Source organism: Cervus elaphus, chromosome 1, assembly GCF_910594005.1.
Source record: "Cervus elaphus chromosome 1, mCerEla1.1, whole genome shotgun sequence".
In the NCBI taxonomy this organism is placed as follows: Eukaryota; Metazoa; Chordata; class Mammalia; order Artiodactyla; family Cervidae; genus Cervus; species Cervus elaphus.
This window is the reverse complement of record NC_057815.1, coordinates 59,767,751-59,782,794: the sequence shown is the minus strand read 5'-3', so window position 1 is coordinate 59,782,794 and position 15,044 is coordinate 59,767,751. Positions and strand designations below refer to the sequence as shown.

The 15,044-nt window shown below is 39.5% G+C and overlaps 1 protein-coding gene and 1 pseudogene across 1 annotated transcript in view; one reads left to right on the top strand and one right to left on the bottom strand.

The window, feature by feature from the left end:
• The window catches only part of LOC122694965 (interferon-induced very large GTPase 1-like), a 1,416,129-nt gene extending 1,401,085 nt beyond the window's left edge, over nt 1–15,044 (bottom strand). The window contains exon 1 of the mRNA XM_043904384.1: nt 14,971–15,044. The gene's annotated coding sequence lies outside the window, so the exon portion shown is untranslated. The remainder of the gene's footprint in view (nt 1–14,970) is intronic.
• Nucleotides 1,072–1,999, top strand: LOC122695196 (annotated as a pseudogene).

Here is a 15,044-nt window from a genome sequence, read left to right as displayed (position 1 = left end):
TTATTCTCTTCCTTTCCAGAGTGCCTCATGAGTCTTCCATCCAACTATGAAAGGTCTGCATTCATGTAGAGGAAACTAAGTAGCACTGTTCCACAAACCGCTTGGTCCCCTGCTCACACCTTTCCACCAGTACTTTCACATAGATTCAGGACTCAGCAGAATCAGCGTCTTTCCTCATACAGCTAATACTACAAGATAGAGGATGTCTTTTTTTTGTTCAAGATCTTACTTTCACTTTCAAGTGATGGGATGGCTTTGGACCATTTCTATAAATCCCCTTCTTTTATAACTCACCCCTTCTATCATGTACCCTAAACACAAATACCTTGCCATATCTTTTCAAATCTCATGCATCACCTTCGTTTCTATCCTCATTCCTCCTGAGCAAACATCTTATCATTACCTGAAAATAGGCAAACATCTTTTGTACTGTTCCTGAATATGTACCTCCAAAATCTATACTATCCCAGTGATTCAGTCATGCACAGAATTCCTCTTCCCTTCCCTTCCCTTCCGTAAAGTAGCAGTATGCTCAACAAGGATGTGAGGATAGTTCAAGAACACAAGAGATCAAGTGGTCCAAGAGCCAAGAGGTTCCCTGTTGAGAAAACTGTTCAGAATAATGAGACTGGAAAATGAAGCCAGATGTCATGTCTAGGGGAGCAGAAAAAAACAGAATTGGAATCCCAAAGAAATTGAAAGCAGAAAAGCAACTGAATTAAAATCCAATGTGCAGAGTATTTTTTTGTTGGAAAGATAGCTATGATTTTATCTATTTATAAAGATATTTGTTTGGGTTCATTCTTTTGGTTATCTTATTTAAAGATGACAGGCTATGACCAATATGCTTATTTCTAATTTATAGGATACTTTATAATAATTTAATGAAAAGATTCATAAATTCAGAAGACAGAAGGCAAACCTAGCTACCAAGAGGAAAAGATATCATCTCATGGAATTCTTATTGGTAATTCCATAGTGATGTGAGACAACACAAAACTAGGGTAATCTCCCTTAGAAAGGCTTTCATCAAGACCATCTGGTTCTACATAACTAAAGAAACAACACAGAATGGAGCACTGGAACTCCACCCTGGGAAGTGGCTTCATATTGATGGGGATTCTGAATGACAGTGCGTCTCCTGAGATGATCTGTGCTACAATCACAGTCCTGTACATGCTGGCCCTCACCAGCAATGGCCTTCTGCTCCTGGTCATCACAATGGATGCCCGGCTCCATGTGCCCATGTACCTCCTGCTTGGGCAGCTCTCTCTCATGGACTGCCTCTTCACATCTGTTGTCACTCCCAAGGCCTTCATGGATTTTCTGCTCAGTGAAAACACCATTTCCTTTGGGGGCTGTGCCCTTCAGATGTTCCTGGCACTGACCCTCGGTGGTGCAGAGGACCTCCTACTGGCCTTCATGGCCTGTGACAGGCATGTGGCCATTTGCCATCCTCTGAACTACATGGTCCTCATGAGGCCAAGGATCTGCTGGCTCATGGTGGCCACATCCTGGTCCTGTCTTCCCTAAGTGCTCTAGGACATACCTTGTACACCATGCACTTCCCTTTCTGCATGTCCCAGATCAGCCACCTGCTTTGTGAGATCCCACCTCTGTTGAAGTTGGCCTGTGCAGATACTTCCAGATATGAACTCATGGTATATGTGACAGGTGTGACTTTCCTCTTGCTCCCCCTTTCTGCCATTGTTTCCTCCTACACACTAATCCTACTTACTGTGCTCCACATGCCCTCAAATGAAGGGAGGCAGAAAGCCTGGTCACATGCTCTTCCCACTTGACTGTGGTCGGGATGTTCTATGGAGCGGCCACATTCATGTATGTTCTGCCCAGTTCCCTCCACAGCCCCAAGCAGGACAACATCATCTCTGTCTTCTACACGATTGTCACCCCAGCCCTGAACCCCCTCATCTACAGCCTGAGGAATAAAGAGGTTCTGGGGGCTTTAAGGAGGGTCCTGGGAAAATGCATACTATAGACACACCTCCTGACACAGCTACTAAGTAGATGTGGTTGTTGTTGTTCAGTCACTCACTGGTGTCTGACTTTTTGTGACCCCATGGACTGCAGCACTCCAGGCTTCCCTGTCCTTCACCATTTCTCCTGGAGCTTGCTCAAACTCATGTCATTTGAGTCGGTGATGCCATCCAACCATCTTGTCCTCTGTCATCCCCTTCTCCTCCTGCCCTCAATCTTTCCCAGCATCAGGGTCTTTTCTAATGAGTTGGCTCTTTGCATTAGGTGGCCAAAGAACTGGAGGTTCAACTTCAGGGTAAGTCCTTCCAATGAATATTCAGGACTGATTTCCTTTAGGATGAATCTCCTTGCAATCCAAGGGACTCTCAAGAGTCTTCTCCAACACCACAGTTCAAAAGCATCAATTCTTCAGTGCTCAGCCTTCTTAATGGTTCAACTCTCACATCCATACATGACTACTGGAAAATCCATAGATTGACTAGACAGAACTTTGTGGGCAAAGTAATGTCTCTGCTTTTTAAATGCTGTCTAGATTTGTCTTAGCTTTTCTTCCAAAGAGCAAGTGTCTTTTCATTTCATGGCTGCAGACATGATAGACTAAGTTTCAATTTCAATATCATATAGCAGTGATAATGATATAGCTAATAACAGGCTGAGCAAGCTCCAACAGCCTCTTAAAATCAGAGGAGGACTGCTTTCATTTGACCTGGATTCTTAGTTGTAGAGAGAAATATCTTCAGAAGATATCTTGGGCTTCTTGTCTTGTTAGGCAGATGGTTGTTCAAGCAATTAGTTGGAAAGAATAATCAATTTGTGACTGTATTTGTATAAATACTTATGTGGAAAGTATTAAAGTGAAATTGTTAGTCACTCTGTCATGTCTGACTCTTTGCAATCGCATGGACTGTACCCCGCCAGGCTCCTCTACCCATGGGATTCACCAGGCAAGAATACTGGAGTGGGTTGCCATTCCCTTCTCCTGGGGATATTCCTGACCCAGGAATCGAGCCCGAGTCTCCCACATTGCAGGTGGATTCTATACCATCAGAGCCACCAGGGAAGCCCTTATGTTGAGATAAAAAAAAGCTAAATGGTATTTTTTATACTGCCTGAAATTAAAATTATAGAAATGAATAAAATAGAATGTGGAAATTCTCAGATTACAAGTGAAAACTGGAGATACAATAGCAGTGAGAGACATGTGATGTGTATTTGCTTGATTTAAAAAAATATATATATAATTTACATACATACAGACCTATTTTGAAACATCAAAATAATTGCATGGTAAGTATATGTATATGTCTATGTCCACAGGAAAGGAAGACTACCAAATATAATTCACTTTCTATTAGCTTAGAATGAAATTTAGTCGCTCAGTCGTGTCTGACTCTTTGCAATCCCATGGACTGTAGCCCTCTAGTTTTCTCTGTCCATGGAATTCTCCAAGCAGGAATACTGGAGTGGGTTGCCATTCCCTTCTTCAGTAGATCTTCCCGACCCAGGTGTTGAACCCAGGTCTCCCACGTTGGCAGGCAAATTCTTTACCATCTCAGCTACCAGGGAAGCATATCTATTAGTTTAGATATGCTTTATTTTTATCATTCAATGTTTCAGTGTGGGAAGATTTATAACAAAAACTGGGAACTAAAATCTGTCCAGTTGAGAAGCTCCAAAAATACCTTGTCTCACATAGTTGAGATTATTTTTGAGGCAATGCTTTGTTAAAACTCAGAAAAACTTTCTTTCTTCATAAAAACTGTCTTAGATTGCTGCATCTGTTAAGATAAATGATAATACAAATATAATAATCTATGGAACTAATCCATGTTCATCATAAAAACAGAAAACTTGAAACTTGATAAAGAAGCCAAAATCACTTAAGTTTTCTATTTTTTGCTTTTTCATATATGTATTTTACTGAATAGTTTTGTACATTTTGGTTAAGGTTCTTTCTTTGTTGTTGTTTAAGATTTGGTGAACTTCTTCCTGTGAAGAAGGAACATTATAGTGTAGGGGTAAAGAGAGACAGTAGCAGGGAGAGAGAGAGTGTTGAGCCCTTTTATCGTCTGTGCATCTTTGAACACTAAATTAAACCACATGTTTCTCAGTTTGCTCATCTGAAAAGCAGTGATATTAATAGAACTCATGATGATTTCATGATGTTTTAGGGAATCTTGAATAAGATGATAAGGCACTTAGACCAGAGCTTGGCAAAGTGCTTAAACCATGCTGCTGTTGCTGCTGCTGCTAAGTTGCCTCAGCCGTGTCCGACTCCATGCGACCCCATAGACGGCAGCCCACCAGGCTTCGCCGTCCCTGGGATTCTCCAGGCAAGAACACTGGAGTGGGTTACCCGTTTCTTTCTGCAATGCATCAAAGTGAAAAGTGAAAGTGAAGTCTCTCAATTGTGTCCGACTCTTGGAGACCCCATGGACTGCAGCCTACCAGGCTCCTCCTGGAAAACCCATGGGATTTTCCAGGCAAGAGTACTGGAGTGGGCTGCCATTGCCTTCTGTGTAAACCATGCTAACTATTACATGACTAACTAGTAAATATTCTTAATAAAACTTCATTTCAAATGACTACATAATGTCATCATATCAATCTGCTATAATATATTTAGGATTTCCTTACACTTAATTTTGTCTCTCCAAATTTTCCTACATAAGGGTATATATTATGTTATGTCAAATTGTAGAAGTGGAAATAGTGGGGTGCAAGCCAAGAAACTTCTTTTAAATTCTTGTTATAAAGAGCCAGATTGCTAACAAGTAATTTAGAAACCCTTTCCATCCTGTCATAATGTTGAGCTGGAAGTGCCTGTTTATTGTACACTTTATGGAGCTGTCTTATCATTTGAACTTGCTTTGCTTATTTATTAAACATATTAATGAAAATGTAACAGCTGTTTTCATTTATATTACTTATTTTGCTTCATCTAATGAGGTTTGTTTTGTAGCTGTTTGTAGATCCTTACATTTCCCATTCTTTGTTCAGAAAATATTTTCAAATTTCTTTTAGATTTGCTTAATAATTTTGTAAGTGACATTGGACTTTTTAATCTGCAGTTTATATAGGTATATGATGAATGATGAGCTTTAAGTTCTGTTTCTAAATAGCTGGTTTTCTTACTAGTATTCTTAATCACCTTTCCATAGCATGTGTTTATTATTACTGTTGCTGTATTTATAGTTGCTTGACTACATGCTGTCCTGTAACTCTAGCAGTAGAGAATGCTTTTGCTCCTGTTCTCTAGTTCCACTGGTCAATAAAGAGTCTCTGTTTCCATTTTTCCTCAACAAACTTTTCTTAGGGTTTATCATCGGTTTATTCTTCCTGATGAATTTTTGAATCATCTGCTAACTGTCCAAAAAACCCCACTGGTATATTGTTGTGATTGTATTTAACTCATACATTGATTTGGAAATGCTATCTTTTTGCAGTATTCAGTCTTAACTCCCAGGAATATAGTATCCCATTGCCTCACCCAATAGAATTTGTTTGTTATTCCCTAAAAATACCATTTCACACCTTGACTCTCTGCTTATGACTTGCATCATACATCGCAGGGAAAGGGGGAGTAGTTACATAGAACTTCGTCATCTTCCACTACCAGCTTGACTAGCATAGCTGCACGTAGTGTTTTTATCTTTGGAAGAGCCCATCATACTCTCCAGGACAATCCATATTGCTACAAATGGCAGAATTTCACTCGTTTTTAAATGGCTGAGTTATTTTTCATTGTTAAAATTTAAAAAGTGGCCGTGAGAGACCAAACACTACACTAAGTGCTCTTGAGCCAAGTTCTCTTACTACTCAAAGAAATAGGTATTAGAATTATCTGCTTCTGCTCCACAGCGTCTCTTTACAGAAATATTGCTAAAGTTTACACACTTGCTCCAGTAACCCCCATCTTAAAGAACTCTTCTTTGAAGTCATACTCTTCCCTCCAGTTACTACTCCATTTCTCAGAGCAAATCATCTTACCAGAAACTATGGGTTTAGGACCTAACTGTATGTATAGCTTCAGGTCCTTTCCTACTATTCAGGACACATGCACTGTAATCAGGTTCCCTTCCACTCCATACCCAGAGCATTGCAGTTGTGGTTGTCAATTAAACAGGTTTATGATTCATCATCTGACAAAGAAAATATAGTTTGTATATTTTATAAAATGGTAAAAGTGAACTTTAATTACCCATGATAACCAATGACCATAAAAAGACTTTAGAGATTAAAAATTAAATTCCATAGAAGATATAACAAATATTTATAATCTACATGTCTCAGAAAAATTTTGAACAATTTGTAGGAACTTCCAACACTGCTAACTATACAGAATTCCATTGTTATTAATGTTTTTAGTCTTATACTCAGTTTATGTGTTCCTACATGATTTTCTCTCTGGAATTGCACTCCTTCTTACAGGCATAAAAAATTCTGCTCATTTTCCAAAACTCCTTTTTTATTTTCTTTCTTTTTTTTTTCATTTATTTTTATTACTTGGAGGCTAATTACTTTACAATATTGTAGTGGTTTTTGTCATACATTGACATGAATCAGCCATGGAGTTACATGTATTCCCCATCCCGATCTCCCCCTCCCACCTCCCTCTGTATCCGATCCCTCTGGGTTTTCCCAGTGCACCAGGCCCGAGTACTTTCTCATGCATCCAACCTGGGCTGGTGATCTGTTTCACCCTAGATAATATACATGTTTCGATGGTGTTCTCTCGAAACATCCCACCCTCGCCTTCTCCCACAGAGTCCAAAATTCTGTTCTGTACACATGTGTCTCTTTTTCTGATTTGCGTATAGGGTTATCATTACCATCTTTCTAAATTCCATATATATGTGTTAGTATACTATAATGGTCTTTATCTTTCTGGCTTACTTCACTCTGTATAATGGGCTCCAGTTTCATCCATCTCATTAGAACTGATTCAAATGAATTCTTTTTAATGGCTGAGTAATATTCCATGGTGTATATGTACCACAGCTTCCTTATCCATTCATCTGCTGATGGGCATCTAGGTTGCTTCCATGTCCTGGCTATTATAAACAGTGCTGTGATGAACATTGGGGTGCATGTGTCTCTTTCAGATCTGGTTTCCTTGGTGTGTATGCCCAGAAGTGGGATTGCTGGGTCATATGGCAGTTCTATTTCCAGTTTTTTAAGAAGTCTCCACACTGTTCTCCATAGCGGCTGTACTAGTTTGCATTCCCACCAACAGTGTAAGAGGGTTCCCTTTTCTCCACACCCTCTCCAGCATTTATTGCTTGTAGACTTTTGGATAGCAGCCATCCTGACTGGTGTGTAATGGTACCTCATTGTGGTTTTGATTTGCATTTCTCTGATAATGAGTGATGTTGAACATCTTTTCATGTGTTTGTTAATTATCTGTATGTCTTCTTTGGAGAAATGTCTGTTTAGTTCTTTGGCCCATTTTTTGATTGGGTCATTTATTTTTCTGGAATTGAGCTTTAGGAGTTGCTTGTATATTTTTGAGATTAATCCTTTGTCTGTTGCTTTGTTTGCTATTATTTTCTCCCATTCTGAGGGCTGTCTTTTCATCTTACTTATAGTTTCCTTTGTTGTGCAAAGGCTTTTAAGTTTCATTAGGTCCCATTTGTTATTTTTGCTTTTATTTCCAATATTCTGGGAGGTGGGACATAGAGGATCCTGCTGTGGTTTATGTCGGAGAGTGTTTTGCCTATGTTTTCCTCTAGGAGTTTTATAGTTTCTGGTCTTACATTTAGATCTTTAATCCATTTTGAGTTTATTTTTGTGTATGGTATTAGAAAGTGTTCTAGTTTCATTCTTTTACAAGTGGTTGACCAGTTTTCCCAGCACCACTTGGTAAAGAGGTTGTCTTTTTTCCATTGTATATCCTTGCCTCCTTTGTCGAAGATAAGGTGTCCATAGGTTTGTGGATTTATCTCTGGGCTTTCTATTCTGTTCCATTGATCTATATTTCTGTCTGTGTGCCAGTACCATATTGTCTTGATGACTGTGGTTTTGTAGTATAGTCTGAAATTAGGCAGGTTGATTCCTCCAGTTCCATTCTTCTTTCTCAAGATTACTTTGGCTATTCGAGGTTTTCTGTATTTCCATACAAATTGTAAAATTATTTGTTCTAGTTCGTGAAAGACCGTTGGTAGCTTGATAGGGCTTGCATTGAATCTATAGATTGCTTTGGGTAGTATAGCCATTTTGACAATATTGATTCTTCCAATCCATGAACACGGTATATTTCTCTGTTTGTGTCCTCTTTGAATTCTTTCATCAGTGTTTTATAGTTTTCTATGTATAGGTCTCTTGTTTCTTTAGGTAGATATATTCCTAAGTATTTTATTCTTTTGTTGCAATGGTGAATAATATTGTTTCCTTAATTTCTCTTTCTGTTTTCTCATTGTTAGTGTATAGGAATGCAAGGGATTTCTGTGTGTTAATTTTATATCCTGCAACTTTACTAATTAGCTCTAGTAATTTTCTGGTAGAGTCTTTAGTGTTTTCTATATAGAGGATCATGTCATCTGCAAACAGTTAGAGTTTCACTTTTTCTTTTCCTATCTGTATTCCTTTTACTTCTTTTCCTGCTCTGATTGCTATTCTAAAATGCTTATTGGAAAGATGTGAGGTTTAAGGGTTGAGGCAATAATTCCCTCATTTTGAGTAACAACTTAAAGAGCTTATATTTTGCAATTTAATAGAATGTAAAATGAAAATAAAATTGGAAATGAAAATGGCTCAGTCACTATGGAAGATAATTCCTTAAAAACACACTTACCAAAAAACTGAGCAAGTTCACTGAAAGATATTTAACCACATGAGTAACAGTTTATGTTCACTTGAAAATCTGCACCTGAATGTTTGTAATGGCTTTTTACACAAACAACAAAATCAGAAAGAACACACAAATGTCTTTGATGAATAGATAAGCAAGCTATGATACGTCCATACAAATGAACACTACTCAGCAATAAGTGAGAATAGGCTTCTGATAATCAGCAGAATTTGGATGAATCTAAAATATATTATGCTAAGTGAAAGGAGCTATACTCAAAGTGTCTGAAACCATTCATATGACATGCTGAAAAGGCAAAAAAATAAAAATAGTAGCAATGGTAAACAGATCAGAGAGTTGGCGGAGGATTGGTGGAGGGCAGGATATAATTACCAAAGGACACCAGAGAATTTGGGAGGTTGATACAACTTCTATATCTGCATTATGGTGGTGGCTGAATACTATATATGGGATTCCTTGGTAGCTCAGTGGCAAAGAATCGGCCATTGCAGGAGATGTGGGTTGATCTCTGGGTCAAGAAAAGCCCTGGAGAAGGAAATGGCAACCCACTGTAGTATTCTTGCTTGGGAAGTCCCCTGAACAGAGAAACCTGGCAAGTGTAGTCCATGGGGTCCCAAAAGAGTCAGATACAACTTAGTGACTGAACAACAAGTATACATTTATGAAAACTTGCAGCAGTATATACTACAAAAGGTGAATTTAACTGTATGAAAACTGTACCTTAGTAAAACTGAAAAAAAATAGGAAAAGATAATTGTAAACAAAAGGATATGAAGCTTTTAATATCCTGCTTCTACAACCTTCTTTAAGTACCAATAGAAAAAGTCCCCTGCCATATTGCTTTCTGTCAAGAGTTCAGTGTTATAGTTTTGAAATTCAATTGCATTTATTCTGTCAATTAAACTTGCCAGATGATTTGTCGAGTCAATTACTGTGTTCATCATCGCTCCCTGTAATATATATATGCCCCTAGGCATCACCTTCCTTCTTGATGAAATTATTATATTCAGGCATCTTTGGTGGTAAAGCCTTATAGTTTTGTTTGTAATTTTTTGTCACTCTCTACTGATGCTTTATCTATGCATAAAACTCTCGGTGGGGACAGTTATGTTCCCTCAGCACTTTTGAAGGTATTTCTCTCTTGTCCTATAACTTCAGTGAAAACTCCACTATCTTCTGTCTTTATCAGTGGGAAATCTGACTTGTTTCTTTGAGAGAATTTAAAAGATTTTCAGTAACACTGATATTCTCCATATTCAGTACTGTCTGGATAACTTTTTTTTTTTTTTTATTGTCCCTGCTCAATGTTTACGAAGTTGCACACTTTCTCTTCAAATGTCACTTGTGGCAAACAATATAACACCAAACACACGTACGTATGGACAGGACAAAACAGATGCCAAAGGTCAAGGAGGGAAGACTTGGTAATTAGAGACTCCACAGAGCACAGTCATATTGAATTAAATAGTCCAGGCTAAGAAGATGATAAATGAGGCCAGGGGGATGGAGGTGGGAAGCAACGTCCCACAGGTGCCTCAAAACCCACCTTAAATCTGGGGCAGAGGACTGATTGACCACGAAAGGGTCTTTTCTTCCTGTTCATTTCAGTTGGTAATTTGGAAATGGGCCATCGGTGCCTCCCTTAGGTGACATAGAAACCCAGGGCCTCCAAGCTCATTTAGTGAGAGAAGAGTGCAGGGATACAGGACCAGGAAACAGGCCCAAAGGGATTCATTACCATCCTGTTTCCTGGACCAGCCTTTCCGGGGAAGGCCATTTCAGCTGAGAGGCTAGGCTAAGTCCCTCTAAACACAGGGGTAGAACACAGAGAGTGGGATCATGGGATGAGGAAACTGAGCAGCCTCTCCCAGGACAGGAGCTGGCTCCATCATGACCCCAGGGACAGTGAGGTCAGTCATTGCAGGGTCTCCTTGGAGCAGCCCTTCTAATATCTACTTCCTCCCGATTCTCACTGCTTTCATCTTTTCTCCCAGATCCCAGCAAGAGTAAATAAAATTCTGAGCATCAGTACCCATGAACTCTGTCTGACTAATGCACAATAGATAGATGAAACTTTTACTTGAGGAGCTATGTGACAGAAGCAGTTTCTTTTAATTTTCCACAGGTATAAAAACAGGAAAGCTATACTCTTGTTCCGTAGAAGCTCTCCAAGTCATAAGGATTCAGTTGGCTCTGTCAGCAAGTATTGCATTTCCAGAGCAGACCTGTAGAGGAACTGAGGGACAGAAGGAGTCCTAACAGACCTTGGTCAGACCCCTCAGACTTGTAACATTGCTTAGCAAAATCAAACCTATTGGATACGGCTGAAAAAGTCCCATCTTCCTTCTAGTTTTCGACTGCATCTTCCTTGACCCTCAAACAATCCCCAGGGTTGTCCATGTGGTCAGGCAGCTGGCATTTAACCACCTCAGGTAAGAGTGTTGTCTCACTTGCAGGGAAGGGTGCAGTCTTGGGGAATTTTGACTTGAGAAATGGAGCCCAGTGCAGATCCCAAGAACTTCAGCTACTCTGTCTTCCAGGTTCTCTGGTGCTTGGGCTCTGTACCTCATCAGAAACTCCTCTATTCTTTGTTTTCTAAATATGAGGAGAATCAGTGAGGCCTGATGGAAGATTCTATGCTACATCCCACATCAGGGTATCTGCTTCCTGGTGGTAGCATCAGGATCTGTCTTCAGACCTTTAGGCTTTACTGGCATCTGATAAAAATATTTGTAGCTATGTTATAATATATGCCTCTGAAGGACCATTTAAGATCAGATGATAGTTTTGTGACATGCTTTAGTACCTCTTTACTATTAAAATTCTGTGGACCTTGTAGAAGTCAATGGAAACTAGTGAAATGTCAAAATATATGACACAATAGAGGAAAGTGAGTTTTAGAAATATGCTTCACTGACAGACTTCTTAAGATATGTTCAAAGTTGGATTTATCTGCCCAGTTTCCATGGTGCTGATTTCTGTCCATCTCGTGTCCCTGTTCTAGAAAGCTTCCCTCTGGGAGTGGGTCCCAGAGTCCCATGGCAGCTTTCAGAGCAGGAGCTCTTTTTCCTCCCCCTGTGGCTCCTCAGTGTGGTGTGGATACCCTGGCTCTGCAGTTTGGGGACCTAAGATGGTGAAAGAGAGGGGAGCTAAGGTTAATGAGCTTGATTACAAATACAACACATGCTCTTTTTTCTCCTACAACTTTCCCTATTTCTCCCCCAAACAATCTGAGCTTCCTTATCAATTCCTTATGTTTTTCATATTTCTGAATAATCCCAGGGTCACATTTATGATAATATGTTATAAAAGAAACAGCTATGTTTGCCTTGATTTTAAAGGTTAAGTTCTGAAAGTGACATCACCTCAAGCACACTATTCCATAATCTCAGACAATCTAAATTCTCTTCCCTCTTTGTTACATGGAGAGTGTAGGGCTGGTCTAGTGAACTAAGGTGCACACTTTAGCTCTTCTAATAACGCTGTTTCTACAGCTTTGAGGGCTGCAAATCAATGTGGACATACAGTATATGGAAAAAAATATTGAGGTACATTATTGATATCACCCTGATGCTCTTGTTTTAGTATTTCATATTCAAAATAGGTACACAGAACAGTGACTGGGTACTTAAATCATCAGTCAAACATTATACCTAAAGCATAGGTATAAGGATTATTAAGAGCATGGATACCTGAATATTGATACATTGTAATGAGAAAGATGATTTGAATTTCTGGGGAGATACATGTTCAGGTTTGATGCCCTGAATAATAATCTTATCTAGTGATCTTTGAATATTTAGCTGTTAATGTGATGCTTGTTCTTCATTCAGATGCTTCTTTTCAAGATACTTAAAAGATTCAGAAACAGAGATCAAGAAATAAAATTAGCTACCAGTGGGAAAGGAATCACCATATTGGACTCATATTGGTCATTCTATGGGGCCTCTGATGTTACAAAATGTTGCAACCGTCTTAACAAAAATTCACCTAGAATCTACTTGCTTCCAGGCAACTAAAGAAACAACACAGAATGGAGCACTGGAACTCCACCCTGGGAAGTGGCTTCATATTGATGGGGATTCTGAATGACAGTTTGTCTTCTGAGCTGATCTGTGCTACAATCACTGTCTTGTAGATAATGATTTATTTTTATTTGATGATAGAAGTTACCAAACTGTTTGTCTCTTGATAATGTACTCCCTTCCCCTTAGATTTGGAATTGTTTACTGGAACAATGAGAATGTTAGATTCATATTTGTGTTCTCATCATGCCTTAATCTGCCTTGATCTCTGACTGTCTCTATTCCCATTTCCGTCTATTTCTGTTTTTATTTTAGTCTCTGAGTATGTCGTTGTATCTCTCTGTCTACCCATTTCTCTCCTTTTCCTTCACTTACCTGTCTCCTTGAGGCCAAGCTCCTATCTTCAGTTTGCTCCAGAGAGATGAGCGAGAAAGCAGAGCAGGTTCCTTCCCAGAGTCTGGCAGTTTGCTTATTGAAGTCTGCAGCCTAGACTTCAGCTCCTTCTGTGGTAAAAGGGCAAGCAGGAAGTGAAAAACTGGTTTCACTTTAGTTTTTTTTTTTCCCCCTCTTTTATAAGATCAGCTGATTTTAAGGAATCCTTCTCATTTATTTATTTGTTCATTCATTTATAATTGTGATTTATATTTATTTATATAATTATGATTAGATAATTGTGAATTATAATTGTGTTTACATTGTGATTCCTGGGTGATAAGGTTATTGCAAACAGAAGACTAATGTTCGGGGGGAGTGGTGTGTGTGCATGTTTATTTATGGTGGCCTGGAGTGAGCACCAGATAAAGAACATGGGAGAAACAGGATAGGGAAAGAATTTCAGAAAAGAAACAAGGGCACATTAGAATGTCTTCCTCAGGGAACTTGCTTTAACTTCTTTACTGTTCTAGCTGTGTGATTGATTTGAAATTTAACAAAGTTTCAAAATTGTATTAGCTGATGTGGATGATTCAACACTACCATGAGCTAAATTCTTAAAAGCATACTGTGTGTTTATAGTGAGAAAGAGAATTTTACTGTTCTCTAATTTTATATTAGAGCTTTTGTAGTAGTTTAGTTGCTAAGTCATGTCTGACTTTTGCAACCCCATGGACTGTAGCCTGCCAGGCTCCTCTGTCCATGGGGTTCTCCAGGCAAGAATACTGGAGTGGGTTGCCATTTCCTTGTCCAGAGGATCTTCCAAAGCAAGGAATTGAACCTAGATCGTCTGCATTGCAGACAGATTCGTTGACAGCTACAAGGGAAGCAAAGATTTTGAATAATGTTAAAAATCTGTTTTCCCTTACATATCTCATGTAAAGCATTTTGTTTCATTGATTATCATCTTACCCCATGATTTAATTCATCATGATTTTGCTTGTAAACAGTACTGGCTGCTTCATTGTTCTCTGTTTCAAGCTGTATATGTCTGCACATGTCTTCTTGGAGGGGAACCTCATATTCATTTTTCTCAGGACCTCTAGAAAGTCTCCCCACGCCATCTCATGTTTCCCCTTCCACCCCCAGGGCACCTGTGCGTCTCCCCTGCCGGGACCTCACTGAGCTGGCCGGGTGTGCGCCCAGAGCGCTGACCCCACTGCCGACGCTCCTGTCAGTGCGCTGCTCTCTCACTGTGCTTGTCCACTCACGTCTCCCCCAACCGCAGACCTCCCCCCTCCCTGTGTTCCTCCAGGTTGTGGGGGATCTGGCTTATTCGTCTTTGTATCCCACACGTAATGCATGAACCATATGGATGAACAAAATGTCATGATTGAACAAGAAAATGATTGGTCTGTTTGAGCCTGGGTCTTCAGTTATGTGTGAGAATATTAGCAGCTATTTCAGTGAGTGACATGAGACACAAGGAAGGGATAAGAAGGGCTGGAATGGTACCCTTCCCATAAGACTTCCCTTTTCCTACTTTTAGGATAAGAATGAAAGTGTTTTCTAGTAGGCCAGAGTTTCAATGTCAGCCATTAGTTGGAGTCCAGGATCCAGCAGTTCCTAGGTATATTTGCTTATGAGTGTGGAGAGGGTGACCTAAGTAATGAGGAGCCATTGAGCAGTGGAATGAATTTGCATCAGTAGCACCATCCACTTGCAGAATATTAATGAGGATAAAATGAGGTAGGTTAATCTTACCCAGTGCTTGGCCCGAAGTGGACGTTCACGTATGAATTCTTGTCCCCAGCACACAATTGGTTTGATGATCAAAT